Here is a 12,212-nt window from a genome sequence, read left to right as displayed (position 1 = left end):
AGCAAAAATTACCCCTAATTTGCTTGATGTGAAAACTCAGGCTGAAGCACAGAGAGTTTTGTGACTGCACAAATGGGAGCCCTTTTAAATTGCATAATGGCTCTTCTTCCTTTTCAGCCCTAGGGTGTGCAGGTGGAAGGAAGAGGTAGAAAGGTGGGTGGATGTCTGCATTCTTTGTAATGTTCACAATCTATTTCCTAGTTGAATGAAAAGTGTTTTCCTAAGTAGAGGAAAACAATAGGACCCAGAGCCTTTGATGGGATCAACAGGGATATGACAATGGGAACATTTCTTGGGAAGCACACTGTAAAGAAAAACAACAAAATAGTAAGTAAACTCAGAATTTTTGTGAAGTGGTGTAGAATGGGTAGCCCATGCTTTCAAACTGGACCATGATGCATAAGAATCAAACAGGCAGTTACTAAGAGACTTAAAGACTAAATCCAGGGGTTCTCAAAGACAGTTGATCCTTTCTACTCTGTTCCTAATGGAACTATTGATTTACCCCACCCCCACCCCCCCCATAGGGAGCTAGCTGGGAAAAGGGATTTTTCTACTCTTGGCATTTCTCTTACATAATGTTAACACCTCGCCAGTGTATGTGGTTTCATATGTCTGATAGAGGCCTGCTTTATCCTTTATCCTCTTTTGCTCCTACCTTCTTCTTCCCACAATCTCTTGGTATCAGGGATTTCCCCCTTTTTCTTTCTATTTGAACATGTTATCTTTATTCCTTGATCTAATCCTTAAGAGCTGATATAAATACCCGTTGTCTGCATTAGTGAAAGATTCTGTGAACACTGATTCTCAGGACTAGGAGAATGAAAACATGGATGAGAACTAAAGGAATTTAGAAAATACTTCCAGACAAAAGATTCATTGACTTGCAACAAAATTCAATTCTTGATATTTTTGTGTTCCTTTTCTTTCTGTTGTCCCCCCCCAAAGTTGAAAACATAAAACACTGTTTTCAGTAAACTTATCATTGAAGTAACTTGTTTTGGGGGGTAGTGGAGGCCACACCCAGCAGTGGTCAGTGCATACTTCTGGTTTTGTGCTCAAGGATCACTCCTAGCAGTGCTTGGGGGACCCTATGCAATGCCCCGTATCAAACCTGGGGTTGGCCACATACAAGGCAGCACCTTAACCTCTGTACTATCTTTCCAGCTCCAACTTATTTATTTTTTTATTGTCGTTTATGTTTTTGGCATATCCAATACGCACGGGTAGCTTGCCAGGCTCTGCCGTGCGGGCTCGATACTTTCAATAGCTTGCCGGGCTCTCCGAGAGGGGCGGAGGAATCAAACACGGGTTGGCCGAGTAAAAGGTGAAAGCCCAACCGCAAAAACAATAACAATAAGTCTCTCAATGAGAGATGTTACTGGTGCCCACTCAAACAAATCGATGAGCAACGGGATGACAGTGACAGTGTAGTTTATGTAACATGGTCACCATAATTCTAATGCACATTTACTATATTCCACCACCACAAAAGAGCCATCATTATCCCTACATCTCTTTGAATTATCTTCATTTCTCTATCTTTTCCCTCCACTTATTTACGAGTTTTGTAACATAAGGCCAAATTTTGTCATTCTTTGATACTGTTTGTTCTCTTGTTTTGTCTCTCTCTATATTCAACAAATGAGAGGGGTAATCTAGTATTGATCCTTCTCTCTCTTAACTTATTTTGTTTAACATGATACCCTCCAGTTACATCCATGTTGCAGTGAACTGCATGATTTCATCTACTCTTAGAGCTGCATAGTATTCCACTGTGTATATATACTGCAACTTCTTTATTCATTCATCAGCCATTGAACTTTTGGGTTGTTTCCATATTCTGTCTGTTGTACTAAGCACTACAATGAACATAACTGTGCATGCATCTTTTTAAAATTATTTGTGTGTGTGTGTTTGGGGTAGATGCCAACCAAGATCTGGATGTATCAAAGTTTCTTTAACCAGTGATGACATAATTTTTAGGTAGAAAATTCTATTAAGGGGCTGGAGCAACAGCAGGTAAAGCATTCGTCTTGTATGCAGCCAACCTGGGTTCAGTCCCAGGCACTCCATATGGTCCTCTGAACACCACTAGGAGTGCTCCCTGAGATCAGGGCCAGGAGTAAGTTCTGAGCATTGCCAAGTGTGGCCCAAAAATAAAAACAAAAAAGGGGAAAAGTAAAAAGTAAAAGAAAATCTTGTGGATTCTCTATAGTAGCTATTAAATTTAGAAAGAAGTTGATTTAGAAAGCTCCCAGAATATAAGGTTAATATAACAAAATTAATTGTATTTTACGTATCATCATTCAACAAATTAAAATAAAACAGAGGTGGAGGTGGGGGGGAGGGATACTAGGAACATTGGGGTGGAGAATGAGCACTGATGGAGGGATAGATACTTGAACATTGTTTGACTGAAACGCAATCATGAAAGTTTGTAAGTCTGTAAATGTATCTCAAAATAATTAATTAAAATAAAAAAGAAAAAAATTAAAAAATAAAATTAAACAATTTATTTTATTTTTGTTGATTATAGTTTTTATTTTATTTTAATTGAATTGAATTAATTGAATCACCATGAGATACAGGTACAAAGCTTTCACTTTATAACAAAGCTTTTCATTGAATTTCAGTCATAAAATGATTGAACACCCAACCCTCCACCAGTGCATGTTTTCCACCATCAATGTTCCCAATATTCCTCCTGCCACCCTCACCCCATCCCACCCCCTGCCTCTGTGGCAGGCACTTTCTTTCTTACTCTCTCTCAACTTTGGGCATCATGGTTTGCAATACAGATACTGAGAGACCATCATGTTTGGTTCTTAGTCTACTTTCAGCACACATCTCCCATCCTGAGTGATCCCTCCAACCATCATTGACTTAGTGGTCCCTTCTCCATCCCTACTGCCTTCTTCCCTGGCACATGAGGCAGGCTTCCAAACCACGGAGCGATCCTCCTGCATCTTGTCTTTACTGTCCTTGGATGTTAGTCTCATATTATGTTATTTTATATTCCGCAAATGAGTGCTGTCATTTCATGACTGTCCCTTTCTTTCTTTTTTTTTTTTGAAGTTATTTTTTTATTTTTTTATTTATTTTTTTTTAAATTTATTTATTTTGTGACTGTCCCTTTCTTTCTGACTCTAAAATGAATCAATTTAAAACAAAACCCAAATCTCGTTGTTTTAGAGATGTAAATATTTGAGAATAATTTTTTAAATGTAGTTTAGATAAAATGGTTATAATAGTGTTAAAGTTTTGTTTATATACCACAGATGAGTGAGATCATCCAGTTTATTTCTTCCCTTGAACTTATTTCACTTAGCATAATAAGAGAGAATTTAGACTATTCACTGTGAGACTTACTATAATACTATCAAGATTGAGGGATACTGGGATGAAAGCATGCATCAATGGCATAGATTAGTGAGTCCAAATATAGATTAAAGTTTATGCAGTTGTTTGATTTTTTATCAAAGATGCTAAATTAATTAATGTAGAAGGAGTTTTTTTAATCAAAGGTATTAAAATAATTAATGTAGAAGGACATATTTTTAATTAGCGGGAAAGAAAAAATAGGCAACTATATAAAAAATTTGATTCCTATTATATACAATTCAGGGTGGTTCCTCTAAAACTATGAATTATTGATAAGACAACATTGAAGAATGTCTTTATGAATTGAGTTAGGAGAAACTTTCTTAGCCAGGTAACAGAAATAAGTAACCATTTAAAAAAAGTCAGTTAGTTTTCTTTTCATTTTTAAATTAAAAATATCTGCTCACCCAAAGATACTGTTAAGGCAAAAATAAGTCATAGAAAAGAAAAAAAATGTCAAAACCTGCTTCTCACAATGATATTAAGCAAATATAAAAATCTTCAACAACTAAAAGACAAATACTCAGAAAAATGAGCAAAAACTGAAGATACCTGACAAACAAAATAAATCATTATCCAAATAAACACTTGAAAATATTTGACGTTAATTTTCATCAGAGAAATATAACTTAAAGCCATAATAAATGACTATCACACAACTCTTAAATGAGCTCAATTAGAAAATAGTACAACTACTAAATATTTTTCATTTGACAGCTTCACCTATCAGTGCTCAGGGTTTACTCCTAGTTCTGTGCTCAGAGATCACTCCTGCCAGTGCTCTGGGAACCATATGTGGTGCTGAAGATCAAACCAGGATCAGCTGTGTGCAAGGCAAGTAAGTGCCTTACCTGATGTACAAGGTCAGCCCATTAGATATGGTGTAAATAAAATCCTTACCAAAAATAAAATATACTGTGTGGTTCCATTTTAATGAAGTTCTAGCACAGGCAAAATGGTGAAAAAACAAAATAAAATGTTTATTAAAAAAGAAAAACCAACCATGTTGGGTTTAAGGATTGACCAGGAAAGAGCCTGAGGACAAATACATATCTTAGATGGCTTTATGGTATCTGGAAGAATAAGAAATCCGGAGTTCCAATCTCTGCCGATGATCAAGAATCAGGGACGCTGTCTCGTTTGCCAAGGTGTCGAAAATCAGATGAACCGGACACCTAATGCGATTTGGAGATGACTGCTGGACTAGAGCTGTTACTGACTGGATTCCATGGGATGTCAAAAGAATGCTTGGCCGCTCACCTACGAGATGGTCAGACTTCTTTGTCAAGACCCTGAATGAATGGTTTGAAGTTCTTTGTATTCCAGGAGCGAACAGATGCCATTGGGCTACACTAGCATGCGACAAGGATGAATGGAGATGTTACTGGTGCCCACTCAAGCAAATCGATGAGCAACAGGATGACAAGTGACAAGTGATACAAGATGGTGTTAATGTTCTTTTTTAAAAAAATTTTAAAACATTTTATTGAATCACTATGCGATGCAATGTTCTATATTTTGATGGAATTAACTCTAACATGCACATATAATTTATCAAAATTCCATGACTGTTTAAATATGAGCTGTACATATAAGCATTATACCAAAATAAATAAAAGTGTTTGAAAACTATTTGACAGTAGTTAACCAAACGCAACTTGAAGCACTAATGGGTAAGGGTAATAATTTCTTAAATTTACTTGGATATGCACTAGAAAATTAGATGCATTATGAATTGGTAGAGAAGTAGATATATGAAAACCAAGTACACAAAACTGTTAGTGATAGAATGTTGGATAATGTGATACTGTACTCATTTTTTTCAACTCTGCTCTCTGTGTGAAAGTTTTATAATAATGTATTAGAATAAAAATAGACACTTTGACAAACTTCACTTATACCTACTTATTCATCACAGAGAAATATACTACACATGTGTACTAAGAGGCATGTATAAGATTACTCACTGCAACACTGTTCATAATAGAAGAAAATAAAAGATAAAAGGTATGAACTGGTCATATGAATTCCCTAAGTTAAGTATACTATGGTATATCCATACCACACAAAACTATGAAAAATACTTAAATGCAGGAGGTAGATCTATTTTTAATGACATAGAAAGACCTCCAATATATTAAAGTAGTAAAAACAATTTTTAGAAATATATGGACTGGAATGATATCATAGCAGGTAGGGTGTTTGCCTTGCACGCGGCCGACCCGGGTTCCATTCCTCCGTACCTCTCAGAGAACCCAGCAAGCTACCAACAGTAACTCGCCCACACGGCAGAGCCTGGTAAGCTACCTGTGGCATATTCGATACGCCAAAAACAGTAACAACAAGTCTCACAACGGAGACGTTACTGGTGCCCGCTCAAGCAAATTGATGAGCAATGGGATAACAGTGCTACAGTGCTATGTCCCCTTCATATAAAACTTAAAATACCATGATTGACATGCTAGGTGTATAAACGTATATTATAGAAAAGACTAGAAAAGGATCTGGAGCAAGAATTGATCTGTTTTTCTATAACAATCTAGATTTAAAATGTATTAGGCACTTATCATTTCTTTTGCAGCTATTTTACTCTGCCATTATCCTGTGGAATTAGCACTGTGGCACTGTTGTCCTGTCCCATTGTTCACTGATTTGCTCTAACAGGCACCAGTAATGTCTCCATTATGAGACTTGTTGCTACTGTTTTTTGGCATATCGAATACGCCACGGGTAGCTTGCCAGGCTCTGCCATGTGGGCGAGTTACTCTCGGTAGCTTGCCGGGCTCTCTGAGAGGGACGGAGAAATCGAACCCAGGTCGGCCACGTGCAAGGCAAATGCCCTACCCGCTGTGCTATTGCTCCAGCCCAGTGGTAGTAGCCATAGATTATTCATAAATGACTGAGCATGGCTGTGTTCCAATAAAATCTGATACAAAATTAGGCGGTGAACCAGATTCCACCTATAGTCTGTGATTTGCCAACCCCTGATGGAGTAGGTGGTCCCAATTCTCTCCTTGTGGTATCTTTATCCTATTAGTTACCTTTGTTTCAGCCCCGCTGCCTGACTCTGCACTCGGCCCTAGGATCTGCTTTGTTTCAAGGGGGTGTTTATAAGCTTGATGCAAACAGAAGCTTAAGAGACACTGGAGCAAGGAATTTGCTTTGTCATGTTTTGGAGCTCTAGCTTGGGCTGGAACACCTGCTGGAGGAGAGAGGGCTTTCTCTAAAACAGTCCCAAATAAGACCACCCTAGACTGATGAATAGTCAGCTAACCCTCCAGTCTGTGAGCAAGTCTGATTTAAGTGAGTAGGATTGTTAAACTTACCACCCCCAGCCCCCATCCCCACGTGAAACACTGTCGATTGTTGGGTACCATTGGAATACTGTTATAAAACAATAGCTAATTGGTACAGAAACAAAACACACCTACCTGATAACACTGATTAGCTTTAAGCAAGGTAATCAACTTGGGTGCAACTGTTGCAATTGAAACTAACTTTTGTGCAGCAGAGATCACTGCACTGGATTGGAGTACATGCATGGTGCCCCAAGTTTCATCCAAGCAGGGCCAGCATGCCCCGCCCATTCCAAAGAATAAAACTTGACAAAGGAACATTGTGAAGGGATGTTCTGGGATTCGGAACACGTAAATTCTGGTTCAGGTTCATTGGAAGGTCGGACAGAGGCACAAATGGAAGTAAAGGACCAAGGTCTACATACCCCCCTTTTTTTTCTTCAATCTTTAACATCTTGCTGTTGTTCCTTTAATGTCTGCCTATAAATATGTCCGAGTCTTTTGTATTCTTAAAAAATATGCTCTTGCCTTTGTAAACTTGTTCAGCTTTAACCTTGCTGTCTTTTCCCTTTTTCTAAGCTTACTGTGATAAATAGCAAAGGAATTAATGCATGCACATGGCAACAAAAATGGCAACAGTACAAATAGTGCTACGTAAAATTTAAAAAATCCTTCTTTCTCACTGACTTCCACTCATGTTGCTTCCCTGAAACCAAGAACTTTTAAAATTATTTGGCTGCTATTTTTATAATTATCTACATTTTCATTAAAAAAGAAAAATAGTCAAAACATTTCTTATATCTGTTTCTGACCTATATAGACCTTTATCTGACCTTAGCTAATCGAGTATACCGCTCTGCCCTCTCCTTGCCTTCAGCCAAATTGAGTCCTTTAAAATGCTCAGTTCTTTTGTCTTTTCTTCTTCTCCTTATAACTTGAAATCATACTTGAAGCATCAATTTCCTTTAGGGACAGTGCCTTTCACATTTTACCAAAAGGATATGTTCTTCCTGCTAGAAGTGACAGCCCCATCCTTTCTACCTTACCACTTTTGCCTCAACCTGCTTCCCACAGGGAAATGCTTCTGAATTCCAGGCATGTTCCAGAAAATCCCCAGAGAAACGACTGGACTCAACAAGCTGCAATTGCTAACCCGGTTATAAATCTGCAGGTGCGGGAGAATTTGCACCTCTAACAAGGTGCTCTGATCCTGGCTGACTGCTGTCACACTTTGAGTAGGGACAGTAGGGGTGCACAGAAGCTGACAAATGGTCTCTCATTCTGAGACACCAAGTTTAGTTCCGTAGTCAACTGGGTTTCAGACTAGAGCCAGGAAGCCCAAATCCTGGTGTGAGGACTGGGTCAGCCCAACAGGGAGAGAAGCTGGGCAACTTCTGTCCTAACCAGTTCTTCCTCTGGACCCAACAGTCCCAAACCTTTATTCTTACTCCCCCACCCCCACCTCGGGTACCAGAGTGATAAGATCAAACTAGAGGTCCCTCGATGCTGAATAAGGCCCAAACTCAACCTTGCAACCCAGAGAAAACAGGAAAAAGCTGCTTCAAGCCAGATACTGTTCCAGCCCACCCCCAAGTCCCTCTCCTCTCCATCAGCCTGCTTCCTGGCTTAGATCCTTAGTTGTGGTTCATCATCAGGGCAGATCTACAACTCATACTTGGTTTTCATCTGTCTTTCATAAGAATAAGTGAATCAGAACTCAGGAGAGCCTGAATAGAAGCCATACATTTTTCTTAATTTGTCTTTGTGAGGGTAGCGGGGCAAGTGCCTGTTCCTCTCCGGATTCTTCCTGGTCTGGGTGAATTTCAGACAGATTTGTAGGTGAAAGACCAAACGGAGAACTTACGTGGCTGTGAATTCTTAAGTGAAATAGGACAACCTTGGGGTGCATATTCTGTGCAAAGAAATGGGATAGAGGTCAGGGGTCTTGGCACAGCCCCTAAATCTAGGTGATCTGCATTCTTTATAGTTCTGGTCGCAGTTCTTCCCCCAGTTAATTCCACATGCAGCTAGGAAATAAACACTACTCTGGAAATATTGGTGGTGGTGGTGGGGGGGAACTATCGAAATAGAGCGTTCCTACAGGTTCCACTCCCAAACAGACCCTAAGACAAGGAATTAGCTACAGATTGTTTATTTGGAGGCAAACCAGGAAGCCCCAGGGAGCGCTGTAGTGAATCAGGGAAGGAAAGGCAGTGCCTGTGGAGATGGACTCTATACACTGCCTCGTTTGTCTCTGGCTCTCCATCACATTCAGCCATTCCAGAACCCAGCTCAGCTCCCTGGGAGGAAGAGGGAGGAGCTGGGTATTAATGCAACACCTCCTAGAATGAACTGCCTGGCCCCCAGCCTGCCGAGAAGACAGCAGAGTAGGTGGGCTCACCCAGCGAGAGCTAGTCCCCAAGAAAGCTGTGTGGACACAGGCGGCTGGAAATCTGACCACAACTTCCGGCTTTCAAAGCGCAACCTCAGAAACGTGGGTGCTCAGAGCAGCGCCGAAACCTGCTGATTCCCCCTGGACTCCAACTGCCCATGCAATGCGGCACTTGAATAGCTTGGGGTAGGATGGCGGCAAGCCTGCACCTGACTTGAGTACAAGTGAGCAGGGTCCAGAGTCCAGAGATGAGAGATCAAGTCTCCTTGGTGCCCTCTGGGCTGGGCTCCCTGGGTTTAACATTGTAGAACAATAAAGTCTGTTCTCCCTATCTAGAATCTGCCTGACACTGATTCTTGGCTTTCTTTCTGCAGGAATATATGTCAAGGAGATAGATCGGTGGAGAAAAGGCATCCGGAGGGGCTCGTTTCAAAAGAACTATTTTAAGGCCGTCCTTCCAGTCCACCACATCCTGACATTTGGTATATTTAGCATCATCCATAGAGAGGGCTAATGGATTTTTACTTGCGAATCATTATGATTCAAACCACTGCCGTCTTTATTTTCTTTTAATTGTGACAAAGTCACGCACACATACACACATCACACACACATTAATAGCTGCCTTCTATTTGTACACAGAAAATGCTTCCAATAAAAGCAACTCTGGTTAAACTTCCAAGCCTTAAGGGCGGCGGCAGCGGCGGGGTGGGGCTAATGGCGCAGGTTAGCCTGCACTGCCTTCACACTGTGCGTGAAATGCACATGTATTTGGTCAAAGAAAAGAATGCACAAAAGGTGTTTTAAATTGACAGCCCAAGACAGGAGTAATTGAACATGCCATTCTTCACCGTCCACTCCTGTAGAAGCAGAGCACTGCTGATTTGCCTCACTGAATACAAATTCATATCGTCCCTGCCATTAATATGACTTCTTTTCATCCCCTGAATTAATCTCCTTTTGCCAGCACAATAAAAAATGTAAAGTAACAGATTCCAATGTTAGGAATCAAAATTCCAGTATATTCAAAATTTCTGGGAGAGCCTCATTTCTATGCAGCCCACAGACTGTATTAATTACTGGCAGATGAAACAGGAACCACATAATCAAAGGTTATGTCCATGACACACCTCTGCCTCATGGCCACCAGGTCAAGGCTTCCCCTATTCTTGGATGGCTGAGATGGTGAGTTGCTGAATGTTGGGCTCTCCATAATGAGATACCAATTTAAGGGTCAAACTGCAATGTTTTAAAAATCAGCTTTTTGGTACCAGTGTTTGGGCCCCCATTTTGAATGCTTCACCAGAAGATGGACCCACATTCTTCCATGCTGTACAGTTGGTTTTATGAGTTTCTGTATCCCTGCAGTATTTTGCACAATGAAATCTAAACTGCATTGTAGATACTCAAAATATAGTGGCCAGAGTGCATATATCGGATATGGGAGTACAGTGAATTTAGCAGGAGGTTATGTGAGTATGCCACAGCATGTAGTAGAAGTGTGTGTAAGTACAGTAGAGAATATAGCAGAATTATGTGAATATACTTAGAGTATAACAGGAATGCAAATAAAGAATGACAGAGGTATGCCACAGAGTAAAGCAGGAGTGTATGTGTGACTATGCTACAGAGCATGACAGGATTATGTATGCCTATGTTCCAGAGTATAACAAGAATATATGCTATTATGCAAGGCTCCAGCTGCTTTCCACATGCTCAGGCCGAGCCTCACTCATGAGTGAAGTCCCATGGAACCCAGGTAATGTGGAACTTTGTGACCTTAGACTCTGGGTTCAACGGGACCCGGGAGCAGAGATCCTCTGCCTACTACCCCCCACTCTCCGGCGACCCAGGGCTCTTGCCCATAAGCCACCTCCTGCGGTGCCAATCTCCTCATTGGCCACCCTCTAGAACTCACAACTGCTTCTCCCAGAAGGGAGCATAACATGAGGTTCCCATAATCATGCTACCAGACTCTGCGCCAGGCTGTTTTCACTCGGGGCGCCCTAGAGGGGGGCAGGTGAGAGCCCTCCCCGCCCCAAGAGACCCAGCCCTGGCAGCTGCCCTCCACAACCCAACCACCGCCACACTCCAGGTCGCTTTCCACATACTTGGGCCAAGCCTCACATATGAGTGAACATATTCCTGGACCATGCAGCCACTTTCATGGCCATATGACACATCATAAAACATTCCCTACTCATTTTCCATAATTACCACACCATATTTGATGGGGTTCAGACAGTAGGCAACACATCATAGAGGGAAATATATATATGTATATATATATATATATATATATATATATATATATATATATATATGTACGCCTGACTGAGAACCCCTGTAAAGGCGATTAGAGGTTGCCCCAAAAGCCTCCATCCCTCTTGGAGAGCCCGGCAAGCTACTGAGAGTATCCTGCCTGCCTGCATGGCAGAGCCTGGCAAGCTACCCATGACGTATTTGATATGCCACAAACAGTAACAATGACAGTCCTCATTCCCCTGACCCTGAAAGAGCTTCCACCGGGCTACTCTAGCATGAGACAGGGATGAATGGAGACGTTACTGGTGCCCGCTTGAGCAAATTGATGAACAACAGGATGACAGTACACAGTGATATAGTGATATGCTGAAGAGTATGATTGGAGTTTGTGTGCCTATGCTGCAGAGTATGGCAGGACAATGTGTGACTATGTTAGAGAGTATGGCAGGAGTATGTGTGCAATGCTTCAGAAGATGGCAGGAATAGCTATGAGTATACGGCATAGTAGTAACACTAGGCACTCCTAGTGTTTGTGGTGGGCAACCTACAATTTTGGTAAGACAGATACACTCAAACATCCTCAAGAGCATGATGATGGCCCCCATTACTGAGCACTGAGTCCTGTACCAGGGGACTTAGAATAAAGTGTGGTGCCTGGACTAGCAACAACATGACTGGAAATTAGTTGTAGGAGTAGTGTGGAGGTGGAGAGCAGAAATCTGGGTTTGAACACACCCTCTGGGGCATTGTTTGAGGAACCTGATCAGAAATTTAGAACTCAGGGGCTGGAACAATAGTACAGAGGGTAGGACTTTTGCCTTGCACATGACTGACCTGGGTTTGCTCCTCAGTATCCCAATGGTCCCCTGGGCACC

This window comes from Sorex araneus, chromosome 4, assembly GCF_027595985.1.
Source record: "Sorex araneus isolate mSorAra2 chromosome 4, mSorAra2.pri, whole genome shotgun sequence".
Taxonomy (NCBI): Eukaryota; Metazoa; Chordata; class Mammalia; order Eulipotyphla; family Soricidae; genus Sorex; species Sorex araneus.
Note: the sequence above shows the minus strand (reverse complement) of the source record.